This window comes from Procambarus clarkii, chromosome 19 (genome assembly GCF_040958095.1).
Source record: "Procambarus clarkii isolate CNS0578487 chromosome 19, FALCON_Pclarkii_2.0, whole genome shotgun sequence".
Lineage (NCBI taxonomy): Eukaryota > Metazoa > Arthropoda > Malacostraca > Decapoda > Cambaridae > Procambarus > Procambarus clarkii.
Window position 1 is genome coordinate 26,495,727 of NC_091168.1, and position 14,872 is coordinate 26,510,598.

At 44.6% G+C, this 14,872-nt stretch overlaps 1 protein-coding gene across 2 annotated transcripts in view; it reads left to right on the forward strand.

The window, feature by feature from the left end:
* Window positions 1-3,931: 3,931 nt before the first annotated feature.
* The window catches only part of LOC123757602 (mannosylglucosyl-3-phosphoglycerate phosphatase), a 119,627-nt gene continuing 108,686 nt past the window's right edge, over window positions 3,932-14,872 (forward strand). For both annotated transcript variants that reach the window (XM_069327201.1, XM_069327203.1), the window contains exon 1: window positions 3,932-4,339. The gene's annotated coding sequence lies outside the window, so the exon portion shown is untranslated. The remainder of the gene's footprint in view (window positions 4,340-14,872) is intronic.

A 14,872-nucleotide genomic window follows, 5' to 3' on the forward strand; every position in this document is an offset into this window, starting at 1 on the left:
CACACAATCACACACTCACATGAAGAGGAATATATTGCAAGAAGAACTAGTTTCAAGAGATTGAAAAATGACTTCTGGATTTTAACCGGCAAGTGCAAGGTTGTAGGGATGGGAATAGGAGTCGAAAAGTCACAAAGTACAGGATGAAAGGGAGGCAACTTCCCAATTTTGAAAACGAAAAAAACTTAAAAGTAGGCATAACTCGAGATGTGCCCAAAACATGATGCACGTTAGTGGCCATGGAAGAATTTAAGAATACAAATGTTATGTACTCGAACAAAAATAGCCTTGGCGAAAGAAAAATGGACTAAAGGGGACATCGGGAAATGAGGAAAGGCAAGAACACAATCTGAAGACAATCTTGGGCAGTGCATAAACAAGCCTGAGGTGAAACATAGCGAGACAGCCAGCAAAACGGCACCAGGTAGTATCGACACTGAACCCATAAGAATAAATTTTAGGGTGTTATCTGTAATTTGAACCAGGGGATGAATAACAAGGGTCAAGAAGGGTTGAAAGTTTTATTTTAATTTTCCTTCGTAAGGCATTTTGTTTTTTGTGCCCTGCATGCTGTAGCACTGCAGGTAGGTAAAATTTAGCTATTTCATTAGGATAATGTAAGGTGCCAGTAATAAAGTCGGGTTCTATCATGACTGTAATTAAGAATTCTGGGTTTTTATCACGGGTGGGAGAGAAATGGGTGGGTTAGTTTCCTATCACCTAATGCCTCTGTCTGCCTGGCAGTAAATTGGTACCAAGGAGTCAGCTTGTTGAGGGTATGCATCCTGGGCAGGTCAGTAATTCGACCCTGTGGGGGTACCTCAATATAAACCTAACATGTACTATATGTGTGAACTGGCTGCTTGTCACCCGACAACGAATAAATAATAAATTATTATATAATCCCTAAGACAATATATTTTAGTGTGCCATGAAAGGAATGTTCGTTTTCTAAGTGAATTTAAAATTAATAGGCCTTACACAGAAACTTTTCACATTCCTTCGACTATGTTATTATTCCTATGTATCTCTTTGTTTTCGCCTTATCTCTTTATCTGGCACTGCTATGCAATTTCTTTATTATGCACCCCATACCCATCCCGTGGGCATTTTTATTATTATTATTATTATTATTATTATTATTATTTTCTACCACAGACGTGGCCACACATTTACAATTTATTTATTTATTTATTTATTTATTTATTTATTTATTTATTTATTTATATATATACAAGAAGGTACATTGGGTTTGCGAGAATACATTGGATAGTACAGTATTTACATTCTTGTAAAGCCACTAGTACGCACAGCGTTTCGGGCAGGATTGGCAATGCTAACCAGCATATATACATTTTCTTCTGTCCTCCATGGACAGGGTTAGAGAAGTGTTAAACATATAGTTCAAGGGTTTATTGAACACTCAGCCACAGAAGGTGATTCGGTGCTTTTAAAATGCTAAGCTAACCTACATCCCGTGGGCGGTGGTGGAGAGGGTTAGAGGCAAATAATGGGTAGGAAGCAGGTAATAGAAGATAGGTGTAGGGAGCAGGAGACCAAACACAAGGTATCATTTGGCAGATGAAATACTTCGAGTCAGAGAGAAAGACCTGGGGGTTGATATCACGCCAGACCTGTCCCCTGAAGCTCATATCAAGAGAATAACATCAGCGGCATATGCCAGGTTGGTTAACATAAGAACGGCCTTTAGAAACTTGTGTAAGGAATCTTTCAGAACATTATATACCACATATGTCAGGCCAATCCTGGAGTATGCAGCTCCAGCATGGAGTCCATATCTAGTCAGGCATAGGACTAAACTGGAAAAGGTTCAAAGGTTTGCTACCAGACTAGTACCCGACCTGAGGGGTATGAGCTACGAGGAAAGACTACGGGAATTAAACCTCGCGTCACTGGGAGACAGAAGAGTTAGAGGGGACATGATCACCACATACAAGATTCTCAGAGGAATTGATAGGGTAGATAAAGACAGACTATTTAACACAAGGGGCACACACACTAGGGGACACAGGTGGAAATTGAGTGCCCAAATGAGCCATAGAGACGTTAGAAAGATTTTTTTTCAGTGTCAGAGTAGAAGACAAATGGAATGCATTAGGAAGTGATGTGGTGGAGGCTGACTCCATACACAGTTTCAAGTGTAGATATGATAGAGCCCAGTAGGCTCAGGAACCTGTACATTAGTTGATTGACAGTTGAGAGGCGGGGCCAAAGGGCCAGAGCTCAACCCCCGCAAGCACAACTAGGTAAGTACATAATGACAATCTTTGAAGCGAATTACACAGTTGCTAATGTTACATACAAATGTGCATATATGTACAATCATTTACACAGATACATATCAATAATATTTCTATATCACAAGTGATTCAACAAGAGGCTCACAAGGCACTTTACATCTATGGTGAGTCACACAGTCTTGCTGCACACCCACCCAATTGGGCGGCAGCTTTACAGTCATGTGCTCCACACCCACCCAACTGGGCGGCAGCTTTACAGTCATGTGCTCCACACCCACCCAACTGGGCGGCAGCTTTAGTCATGTGCTCCACACCCACCCAACTGGGCGGCAGCTTTACAGCCATGTGCTCCACACCCACCAAACTGGGCGGCAGCTTTACAGTCATGTGCAGGCCGCACCTACAGTAAGCAAATTTGGGCTGCAGTCGATGTCTTTGTGGGGATTATCGAGCATGGTCATTCATCTGGCCGCTTCTCCCATCTCTCTCCCTCGTTCAATTCCGTTCCCATGGCTTGTGGACTACTAATTTAATCTTTCTACTGCCTCTTCCTGTGTCATTTTGCTAATAAAGATGGCCCAGTTGGCTTGAAGACGTTTTAACAGTATTTTCACCTTTCAAGTGTAGTTATTCTGCATTAATGTGATCAGCTAATTTTCATCATCACACATACACATACATACATTATATATATATATATATATATATATATATATATATATATATATATATATATATATATATATATATATATATATATATATATATATATATATATATGCAAAAAAAATCACGATGGCATATGATATATCAATGAAAAAATCACTTTGGGGCAATAAGGTGACTTGAACCGGCGTTGTAATGATTCCCAGACACGTACCTTAACCCACTCAGCCACAATAGGACAAAAGCCTATCAACCCGGAACTCTACTGAATTCACTGAGAGGTTCAAGAGGCCCGAACCGGTGCCCAACCAGGATTTTACAATAGGCCTGCCTACACTCTGGCCAGCGGGTAACCACACTTTACAGGTCACAAGGTAGTTAACTAATTTCCTTGTGGTCGAATGGCAGCCCGGTGAAGGCACGTTCAATTGGGCAGCTGTTAGTTGCCTAGGAAGCCTTCCCTTTTATGGCTAGCCCAGTAGTGCAATTGATAGTGATTATATATATATATATATATATATATATATATATATATATATATATATATATATATATATATATATATATATAAAATTTGTATATGTGTGTGTGTTGGGGGGTGGATGGAACATAATTCATGTGATGTAATGGAAATAAACTGCTTGCATAAATTGTAAGGCAGAGTGAATTCCTTAAGTGATCGTAGTTCAGTAATCTGAATCTCGAAGAAGCCTCTTATGTATGTTGAATGGAAAACGTGCGTCTGTATCGTGCGCTGTGAAACGCTCTCTGCAGTGGCTTGTGGAATCATTCTTTTCCTTGTTATAAGTTGAGCCTAAGGGACAATATCATCTATTTTAAATCGGCAAGTGTGAGATGCATAACTATTAATTTTAGGTGTAATAAAAAATATTGTGTATTCTCATTGTATGCGGGAAATACTTAGTTCGGTAAATGAGTGCGTGGCAACTGTGGTGTTGAGCGCGGTCGGCATTGATCCCGACCTGAGCGAGGCTCTCAGTCGGGCGCTGCAGGCGAGTCAAGCAATACTCAAGCCAGCCTAGAGGCCCTCTAGCACGTGCTGCTGCTCTTGCGCATACCTTGTGTCTTCCACCACTCTACCCTAGTGTGGTCCACCACGCTCCCTCCTAGTGTGTTCCACTACACTCTCCCCTAGTGTGTTCCACTACACTCTCCCCTAGTGTGTTCCACTACACTCTCCCCTAGTGTATTCCACTACACTCTCCCCTAGTGTGTTCCACTACACTCTCCCCTAGTGTGTTCCACTACACTCTCCCCTAGTGTGTTCCACCATGCTCAGCGCTATCTCGTGAAAATGAAATAGTCCTTGTGTAAGTGTGGCACACAGAGATAAAATATATATAAACCCCGGTACCTGCCGACTGCTCGAAGCTGCCGCTACACCTGCTCTGGTGAGTATACATGACACTATATTATACATACACACAGCCATTCTCACTCTTAGTTATCCCGTGCTAATTACTCTTATTCTTGTATGATATATTTCAGCAGATATATATCCGCCCACGGAAGGATAAGAACATACAGTATATATATATATATATATATATATATATATATATATATATATATATATATATATATATATATATATATATATATATATATATATATATATATATACACACATACTGCAACTAAAACTTGGGCTTCTGCTCACACTCGAGGGACCCGGGTTCAATTCCCGGGCAGGACAGAGACGGTTGAGCATGTTTCCTTTCACCTGATGCAACTATTCACTTAGACGTAAAATATAGGTACCTGTGAGTTAGGCAATTGTCGTCGGTTGCATCCTTGGAAAAGTCACTGTAATAGGCCTATGGGGATCTGTGTATTCTTTTGACCACTGTTAGGCCTATACCAGTTTGTCCATTTTCACCCGTAGGGTTATAAACCGGAACCGCCTACCCGTCGAAGCCGTAAATGCCAAAACACTGCTGTAATGTAATATCTAAATAGATAAAATCATGACATTTGGAGGGATCTTTGACAGCCCGCTGGCTTCCTGTCCTTGTCAAGGCCACTAGAGATAGTGGCTCTCGGGTAAATTCCGGTAAATTTAGCTGATAGTCTTGCAAACTGTGTTATCGATTGAAATTGTTAAAAATAAGTTTTAATAATTATTCTTTCCAGTGTATAATATAGATATTTTTGATCAGCAAGTTTTATTTTGTATTTTGAGCGACTACTGGTAAAGCTTGAGATAACGACCACCGGTAAAGCTTAAGATAACGACCACCGGTAAAGCTTAAGATAACGACCACCGGTAAAGATTACGATAACCGCTGTAAGGTTAAAATAACCCTTTTTACGTGTGATCGACTTTGTCTTTTGGGCGAGCTGAATTGGACCAAATGTGACATACATAGTGAAGCATTATACTGTACTGTATATGTACATTCTTTGAACTTGAACACATGCCGTAATGGCTTGGCATATACCTGGAGTATACCTGGAGTTCTACTCCCACAAGTCCCGCCTAGGGGCAATTTTTTTTTTTTTTTTTTTTTTTTTTTTACAAAGATGGGCAAGAGACGACTACGGACTAAGGTCAGCTGGCCGAGAGCTTCATCTTCCCATAGATCATGATAAGCCTTATCATACTAGTTGTTCCATGGAACACAGCTCGCGAATCGGTTTAGAACCAGGTCTCCAATTGCTGCTGGGTGAAAAGGGGCGAGCAGTTCTAAGGAATGTTGTCAAGACAATCCTTCCAGGCCAGGACTCGAACCCAGAAAAAATGTTGCTAGCGAGGCGCGTTATCTTGTGACACTTGATCTAGAGAGAAAGGGAGAGAGAATGAGAATGAGTACTGGAGCTAGCACAGTACTATGTGGGACTGAACTTTTCACGATGGGTGATCCGGATTTAACTTTCTAGGTTCTACAAGGAAATTGAAAATTCATCTTCCTATTTTTCCAGTAATTCCCTTTGAGCGCATTTTGTGGGCAATAACACCATGGTCACATTGTCGAAGGCTTTTGTGACATCTGTGTATTATTACATCAGCGTTTTCCTCGTCTTCCATGGCATGTAAGGCCATGTCATAGTGGTCCAACAACTATGACAGGTAAGAGCGCCCTGTTCTGCAACCACGTTGTCCAGGGTTATGTAGACGCTGTGATTCAGTGTATTACGGCGGGTTGACAAGAAATACCGTGTATATAAAACAGTTTTACAGACAAGTGTTGGTATACTTGGCAATGATTATTGTCAATACCATTGCAATAATAAACATTATTGCTAGTGATACCTCTGACACCTGTTATCACGACTGGTTCCACATTGGTATAATTGGTTACGCTTGGGTCCTCGGACGCCGTTATTGACGTTCTGGTGACAGTTAAGCCACTGTTGATAACGCTGTTTGTCGAATCGTGCAAGAGACTGCTGTTGTCGTTACTTGGGAATGATGTTAACGGACCTCTGTTGCTTTGGATAGGGAAGAGGGGTGGAAGGAATTGAGTGGGAGGGAGAGAGAGAGAGAGAGAGAGAGAGAGAGAGAGAGAGAGAGAGAGAGAGAGAGAGAGAGAGAGAGAGAGAGAGAGAGAGAAACAATGGGGATAGGAGGAGGATGAACAAGAGGAGGAGGATTTAGTGGGCGAGAGACTAGAAAAGAATTTCGGCTCGCCTTGTTATAGAAAATGGAGCAGGACGCGTCAATAGTTTCCTTTTAAATGGAGTTCAGTTCAAAATTATTGATTCCCTACCCATCCTGAGAGTGGTAGTGGACCCCATACCCATCCTATGAGTGGTAGTGGATCATCTGAGTGTCAGCTTGGACACATGCACTGGTCTGAGTGGAACAAGTATAGTCAGGAAGTGTGTGTAGCATAGAAGCCAGTTATTTACCCGAAGGAACCGTCTCCCGCTCCCAGAACCGCCCTTGCATCAGGCGCGGAGGAGCGGTGCGGGACTCGCTGGAAATGCCTCGGGAGCGCTCTGTCAGCAGAGGTCCTGCTCCCTCTGGCTTAGATCCTGGGTCGATTTTTAATTATATGCATGGGTGGGAAGGGAGGGCTCCCTCACGGTGAAGGCAAGTGCCGTTGTTGTCTATATTGGTAAGGTTCACGAGCCTGATACAGTTTCCGTTTTAGTCAAATATTTTGAGGGATGTTGGCGTCTGATAAAGAAGGCGTGGAGGGCATCTGTGCTGGGCTGGCATTTGTAAATGGATGTCAATTAAGGCATTGATGTATAAGATGCTGTCCTTAACATGTGGGATAATGAGTTCCTTTCTTGTGCATTGTAATTTTGTTGTACGGGGACATCCGAAGATAGTTCCCACAGCTTCGTTTCCAGCCCTCATAACTAACAGTGGTGCGGCCTAATTAATTAAGGAACTAATATACGTGACAGCATATAATTTTTGCAATTCAGACCTTTGCGCTACAGCCATGGGGTGGTAGCCAGCCACGACCTTGAGAGCTCTGAGCGCCTCTGAGCGCGACTGAGTCTGGCTACACCGTAGCAGTACAGCGGCACCTCAAGACCAATATATTTTGAATTTGGTTACATAATCAAGCTGAGAGCCCTCCTACAGCTCAGCTGCATCTTGCGAACAGCTTCTTCTCGTCTAGACGAGCGCCAATTCGTGATCTTAAAAGTTGTGATTCTGTCTATAGTCAGAGCTAGGCCAGTATACCTAGTATACCTAAGCCTAAGTATACCTAAGGACTGTTAGGCCTAGGTATGCTGACATGTTTCTAATACAGAGTTAAGGATGTTTTTGTGGTTAACGCATACCACATCTCCTGTACCAGATAAGTCCACTACGGGTTTACCTTAGCCCGTGCTGCGTGCAATTTTTTGTTCCCCGTAGCTGACAAAAACAACAACACTCGGTGGTCTGGATTATTACACCGTCAGCATAATTAATTTGCTCGTTGGGATTCCTTAACAAGGAGTTTGATGAAGTATTCAGACGCTGCACAACGTAAAAGGCGCTACAAAGTTAGTCTATGATTTTATTTAAGATCCAAATAGTTAATTTGGATATCTTTATTTCCAAATTCATACTTTTTTAATTAGAAAATAAAAAAAAACACATTTAATTGAAGCGTATTTTAGCTTTCTAAAGACACCAAGCAAATAAATTTCCAATGATATTTGTAAGAAATTCTGTCTTCAAAACAAACCAAAACAACATACATAAACACATAATAATGACTGAAACGAAACAAATAAAATTTGAAAACGAAATTTTTTTTTTAGTTTACCCCTTAAAAAAAAAGACATCAAGTAAACCAAAAGAACGAGAAAATGGAAATGTAGGAAGACTAACGGAGCAAAATGCAGTTACAAATTTTGCTAAAAAAAAACAAAAACAGGATGGGACTTGGGGACAGGATGGAACAGGATGGGACTTGGCTGTGGGACAGTAAGTAGGTGGAGGGGGAGGGGGGGGGGGGGACAGTGTACACACGGGATAAGCCTCCTCAGATGTGGGTCGACCGGACGCTGGAACTAGGGTACCAGTTGTCAAGACGCCTGTGCTTGTTCCTGAGCCCATTATGTCCCTTTGTAAGCTTTTTCACTATGGTCAAAAGTATGGGTATGGGGTCCTCAACCGACCACCGCATAGAGGGCATGGGTCTCCAGCTACCCACATAATGGGTACGGGGTCTTCAGCTACCCACATAATGGGTACGGGGTCTTCAGCTACCCACATAATGGGTACGGGGTCTTCAGCTACCCACAGGATGGGCATGGGGTCTTCAACTACCCACATAATGGGTACGGGGTCTTCAGCTACCCACAGGATGGGCATGGGGTCTTCAACTACCCACAGGATGGGCATGGGGTCTTCAGCTACCCACAGGATGGGTATGGGGTCTTCACCTACCCACAGGATGGGTACGGGGTCTTCAACTACCCACAGGATGGGCATGGGGTCTTCAACTACCCACAGGATGGGTATTGGGGTCTTCAGCTACCCACAGGATGGGTATTGGGGTCTTCAACTACCCACAGGATAGCTTTAGGGTGCATAATAAATGAACCAAACTGTTGAAAGATGACTATCTTGTTAACGAAGTCCAGACACTAGTGAGCTCTGGCGGCCTTAAGTAAATATGGGTTACATAATAATAGGGTAAATAACCATGTGGGGGGATATAAAGGTGTGGAGGAGGTGGATGATATCCACGTCACGTTGTCAGTGAGGTTAAGCACCGCTGGCTCTGGCTACTAACTGCATGGGTGACTTCAGTGGCGAGCCTCGCCCTTAGCCAGGTGGACCTGGAGAAGTCGCCACAGCGGGCTGGGGGCACGATGGACACATGTAGCCCTCACGTGTAGTGAAATAATAATGTTCGTGACCGCAGTGTTGGGGGTGTAGGCAGCCATAGAGGTAGGCCTGTACGTGAGTGTGTCCGTGTATGTCTTGTGGCCTCGCCCTTGTGTACTTGTCCGTGTGTACGAAAGAGAGAGAGAGAGAGAGAGAGAGAGAGAGAGAGAGAGAGAGAGAGAGAGAGAGAGAGAGAGAGAGAGAGAGAGAGAGAGAGAGAGAGAAAATATACACCCAGTTTTTCCCGTCTCCTTCCGGAGCCCAAAAGCGTCGGTGAAGTCATATGTGATGTATACTCCACAGTGGTACTGTACTGTGAGGCCACTTATCTATTATTATGCTGTACTTCTCACTTCTTGTTATGGCGAATGGCAACTTAACTTGAAGTTGGAAATTGAAGCCATGAGAACTATTCAAGGATGGACGAGAAATTGGAAAGATGCCATAAGGATGAAACTGAACTTGCAGAGTCTGGGGAGGGGAGAGAGGATAGAGTTTCTGAGCTCTATATAGCTTCAGCAATTAGACTAAAAAGAGGTGAGGGGGGGGAAGCTAATGAGTTAATCCACTTGATTCAAGATGTGTGAAGAAATATATTTTAAAGTACAACAAGAGGATCTATGTGAACCTGATTATGATTCAAAATATGGTGTGTGTGGGGAAGGATGTATTCATCACATATAACACAAATGTAAGGAAGTTCATACCACCACCAGCACCAGCAAAAGATTGTTCCCTTCCCCAAAAGAAAATAAGAGTATATACAATCCAGGACAGTTGAAGGTACTACATGATTGTATACTTTTAACAAAATCTAAAAAATAAAATGTAGTTCATTACACGTTAGTTGTGACGGGTGGGTAGGTAAGGACAGAAGGGTAGGATGTGGAGTCTTGGTTAGCGAGGACATTGGCATCAGCACCCTAGAAAACTCTTACTGAAGCGACCATACGAGTCATAAATACTCACACTCCGCCCAAGTAAAACAGAAACAAGCAACACTTAGTGAGTCAGCCAGAGGCTTAGGGGCCCGCGCAGGAATATCCCTGCAAAAAAAAAAAAGCCCCCTAGATACCGTCTGATTGACTATTACAACGCTGTACGGATTAGTCAACTGTAATTCACTCATCCATCCCATGACCGTGAACAAAATCAGTAATGCGGGAATTCTACTTTTGCGTATTATATTTCCGTAATAATCTGTGAAGGAATAGGGTCTAAAACCTGAGCATATTTTCACCACTTTTACATCATCGATATTCTATACGTATACCTAACCCATCCCGACCTAATAGTGTGACGTCACTATTACATCATAATTCGACTCTAGCTCAGGTTTCAATCCGTCTTCACACTTGGCTGGTTAAAGCAGCGGCCGTCCTCCCCAGACTCATTCATAAATTTTAACATATTGTGTATTAAAAATTGGTTTGTTCTCGTATATAAATTAATATTATTATACATAAAAGTTTTCTGTTTAGTTAGGCATAGGTTAGGTTAGGTGTTTAGGTTCTGTTGGCGATTATTTGTATTTGAAGTATGTGGGTGAAGCATTTCTCGAATTGTGGTTCGAACAGAGGACGTGAGCGAAGCACTTGTTCCGGAAGTATTCGGAGGTCATCAGTTGTGAGTCGCGTGTAAACCGCTTTTCATTCATAAACAGGGGGCTTGGCGGCTGGATTAACGAGCTTGGATCTTTGTATGCGAGGACGGGCTGCAGGATTTAGATTCTACTAGTGGGAAGGGTACGGCTTGTGAAGCAGCCCGTCCCGCATACAAACGGCTGCTGCTGTTTGCTTTATTGTGACCTCTAAACGTTAGACCTTCTGACATTATTATTCCAAGGTCTGTCACTTAGTCCCTCTATCATTTTCCGGTACCTACTTTAAGACCTTGATAACTTAACATTGCAATTGTTTCTGCGTCTTCCCTTGAGCCTATTCCATAGCTAATTTGGTGTCGTCAGCGAAGGATGACACGAAACTGTGTTAATATTTTTTGGTATTTTTGTATTCCTGTGTATGTCTTGTATGGGTGAGGAGTTCAAGTTCAAGTTCAAGTATGATTATTGAGATAAGCAAGAAATACATCTCAAAGGGATAGAGTAGCTTAGGCTATTTCTACCCCCCTTGGGTGAGGAGGCGAGGACCGTACACCACATGGGGACGAGCTTCGTACCGTACTCTGGCTGGAGTTTGTTTAATTTACCGCTAATCTTTGTGAATCATTTCTTATCATGTTTAAAACCTACTTCTCTACCTCGCCCCGTCGAGGACCGGGCCGCGGGGACGCTAAGCCCCGAAATCATCTTAAGATAACTCAAGATAACCTGTTACTTTCGTTGCCTTTATTTTACGAGCTATTATTCGATGGTCATATTTATCTAATGCTTTTGTAAGATATTTGTATACAACATTAGCATTTTGGTTTGTTATATATTGATCAAGTAGTTGAGAAAGTCTTTTCCATTTAACTGGGACGATGCTTCTTAGCATCCTGTCACAAAACCGTAATTCTGTGTGATGTCAGAGTGACTGATGGCTTGGAGCCAGTGCTTCACTACCTTCCTGATGACGTGGGTGATGTCAGCAGCGTTCAGAGTCTGTGGGATGTCACCTCCAAGCAACAGCCTGTTGGACCAAGTTATCATAAGTCGAGCTTGTGGAGTGGAGGAACTCTCAGAACCCTCTCCAGTTATGCCTGCCACTATATATATTATATATATATATATATATATATATATATATATATATATATATATATATATATACATATATACACCTTCTGGGGTGTGAGTTTTCAGTTATATATATATATATATATATATATATATATATATATATATATATATATATATATATATATATATATATATATATATATATATATAATATATATATATATAATATATAGCCTTTTCCTCCACATTATTTCATGTGGAACATGTTTAATGCATATTTTGTGTATATCTGCTTTCATTCTCTCCATACCTTGTGTTGAAAGTTTGAGGGCCTCAGTGCTGTTTCCCTTGGGAGGTAGTTCATGGTTTTTGTCCCAGACAAAATTGTTGACGTTAGATGTATTGATTGTTGTCTCCCGTTGAGCGTGTGTTTTGGGTCCGCGGAGTGAACTTTTCGTTTTTACTTTAATGAAGTTGTGGTCAAGGTTTGTTGTGTTTGTTTTGTGTTGTGTTTGTGACTGTGTTGTTCTTGATTAGTTCTTCTTCATTTATTTGTGACCCCATCACAGTGCTGCTGACCCGATCACAGTGCTGCTGACCCGATCACAGTGCTGCTGACCCCATTACAGTGCTACTGACCCGATCACAGTGCTGCTGACCCCATCACAGTGCTGCTGACCCCATTACAGGGCTTCTGACCCGATCACAGTGCTGCTGACCCCATTACAGGGCTACTGACCCGATCACAGTGCTGCTGACCCCTTTACAGGGCTCCTGACCCCATCACAGTGCTGCTGACCCCCATCACAGTGCTCCTGACCCCATCACAGTGCTCTTGACCCCATCACAGTGCTGCTGACCCCATCACAGTGCTCCTGACCCCCATCACAGTGCTCCTGACCCCATCACAGTGCTTCTTATCCCATCACAGTGCTGCTGACCCCATCACAGTGCTTCTGACCCCCATCACAGTGCTCCTGACCCCATCACAGTGCTTCTTATCCCATCACAGTGCTGCTGACCCCATCACAGTGCTCCTGACCCCATCACAGTGCTCCTGACCCCATCACAGTGCTCCTGACCCCATCACAGTGCTCCTGACCCCCATCACAGTGCTGTTGACCCCATCACAGTGCTGCTGACCCTATCACAGTGCTCCTGACCCCATCACAGTGCTCCTGACCCCATCACAGTGCTGTTGACCCGATCACAGTGCTGCTGACCCCATCACAGTGCTGTTGACCCCATCACAGTGCTGCTGACCCCCATCACAGTGCTCCTGACCCCATCACAGTGCTGCTGACCCCATAACAGTGCTGCTGACCCCATCACAGTGCTGCTGACCCCATCACAGTGCTGCTGACCCCCCATCACAGTGCTGCTGACCCCCATCACAGTGCTCCTGACCCCATCACAGTGCTCCTGACCCCAACACAGTGCTCCTGACCCCAACACACACCAAATATCCAATAATTACCAAAAATAACATGTTCGGATTATAGAGAGAACGTGTTCGGATTATAGAGAGAACGTGTTCGGATTATAGAGAGAATGTGTTCGGATTACGCCACACACCTAAGTGTGGGGATCAGACAGCAACATAAGATAGGTTCGTGCTGCACAGTCTGGCGTTGTGGGTCAAGGTCAGGGCGGACGGCAGTGGGTCTATTGTGGGGGGTGGGGGGCGGTCTATTGTGGGGGTGGGGGGCGGTCTATTGTGGGGTGGGGGGCGGTCTATTGTGGGGTGGGGGGCGGTCTATTGTGGGGGGGGGGGTGGGGGGCGGTCTATTGTGGGGTGGGGGGCGGTCTATTGTGGGGGTGGGGGGCGGTCTATTGTGGGGGGGGGGCGCGGTCTATTGTGGGGGTGGAGGGCGGCCTATTGTGGGGGTGGGGGGCGGTCTATTGTGGGGGTGGAGGGCGGCCTATTGTGGGGGTGGGGGGCGGTCTATTGTGGGGGTGGAGGGCGGCCTATTGTGGGGGTGGGGGGCGGTCTATTGTGGGGGTTGGGGGGGGCAGTCTATTGTGGGGGTGGAGCCCCCCTCCACACCATCCTGGGGAAGGCAGTGTGGTGGGCGCGCCCTTCCACACCCCTAACGGGCGGGTGGAGGTGTGAGGGGTTGATTCGGGTTTGGTTTGACACGAGCGGGTGGAGAGGGGTGGGGGGGGGGCAGGTAGGAAAGGGTGAAGGGGTCAGTGAGGGGGGAATATAATGTTAAGGTTAGGGGGCCCAGGAGATAAGTCACAACCTACTAAAATAGCAAGTTCTTGAAAAATCAATGTTGGAACTAATTGCTTTCTGGTTCAAGCCGCAATCCCCAGCGCCCCACCCACCTCCCCACCAGGGCCCCACCCACCCCACCACCCACCTCCCCACCAGCGCCCATGTACACTTAGCCACGAGCATAGTCTATTGGATATCCAACCCGAGCGACGCTGCAGTGACCCTTGCTATGGTAGTGGGTGTGGGAGGGTGTAGCTTCCGTCCCCCAGGTGGTGGGTGTAAGAGGGGTGTGTGTGGTGCATGATGTGGCCTCCACACCCCCAGGTGTTAGCGCCACACACGCGGGTCCCAGAGAATCAGCTGGTGTAGGTAGTGTGGTATACAAGGGGTAAGAGAGAGAGCCACACCCACCAAGGCTCGCGCGCGACCTCAGCCTGCTGCTGGTGCCTTGGGCCGGTGGGTGGCGACCGGTGACCAACTCCGGGGTAATTACTAATGCACTCATTATGTGATGAGCACGAGAGGAGGGGGTGGAAGTGTGGGGTAGGGGGAGGCAGGAAGGTAGGTAGGAAGGCAGGCAGGCAGGAAGGAAGAGAGGGCGCGACACAGAATACTACCAGATCCTCTTTCTATATCTTGTCCCTGGGGTTCTTCTGTTTCCCTCTCCTCTCTTCATTACTTTGCACTTGTCAAGATTAAACTCAAGTAACCATCTGTCAAACACGCTGGCACCC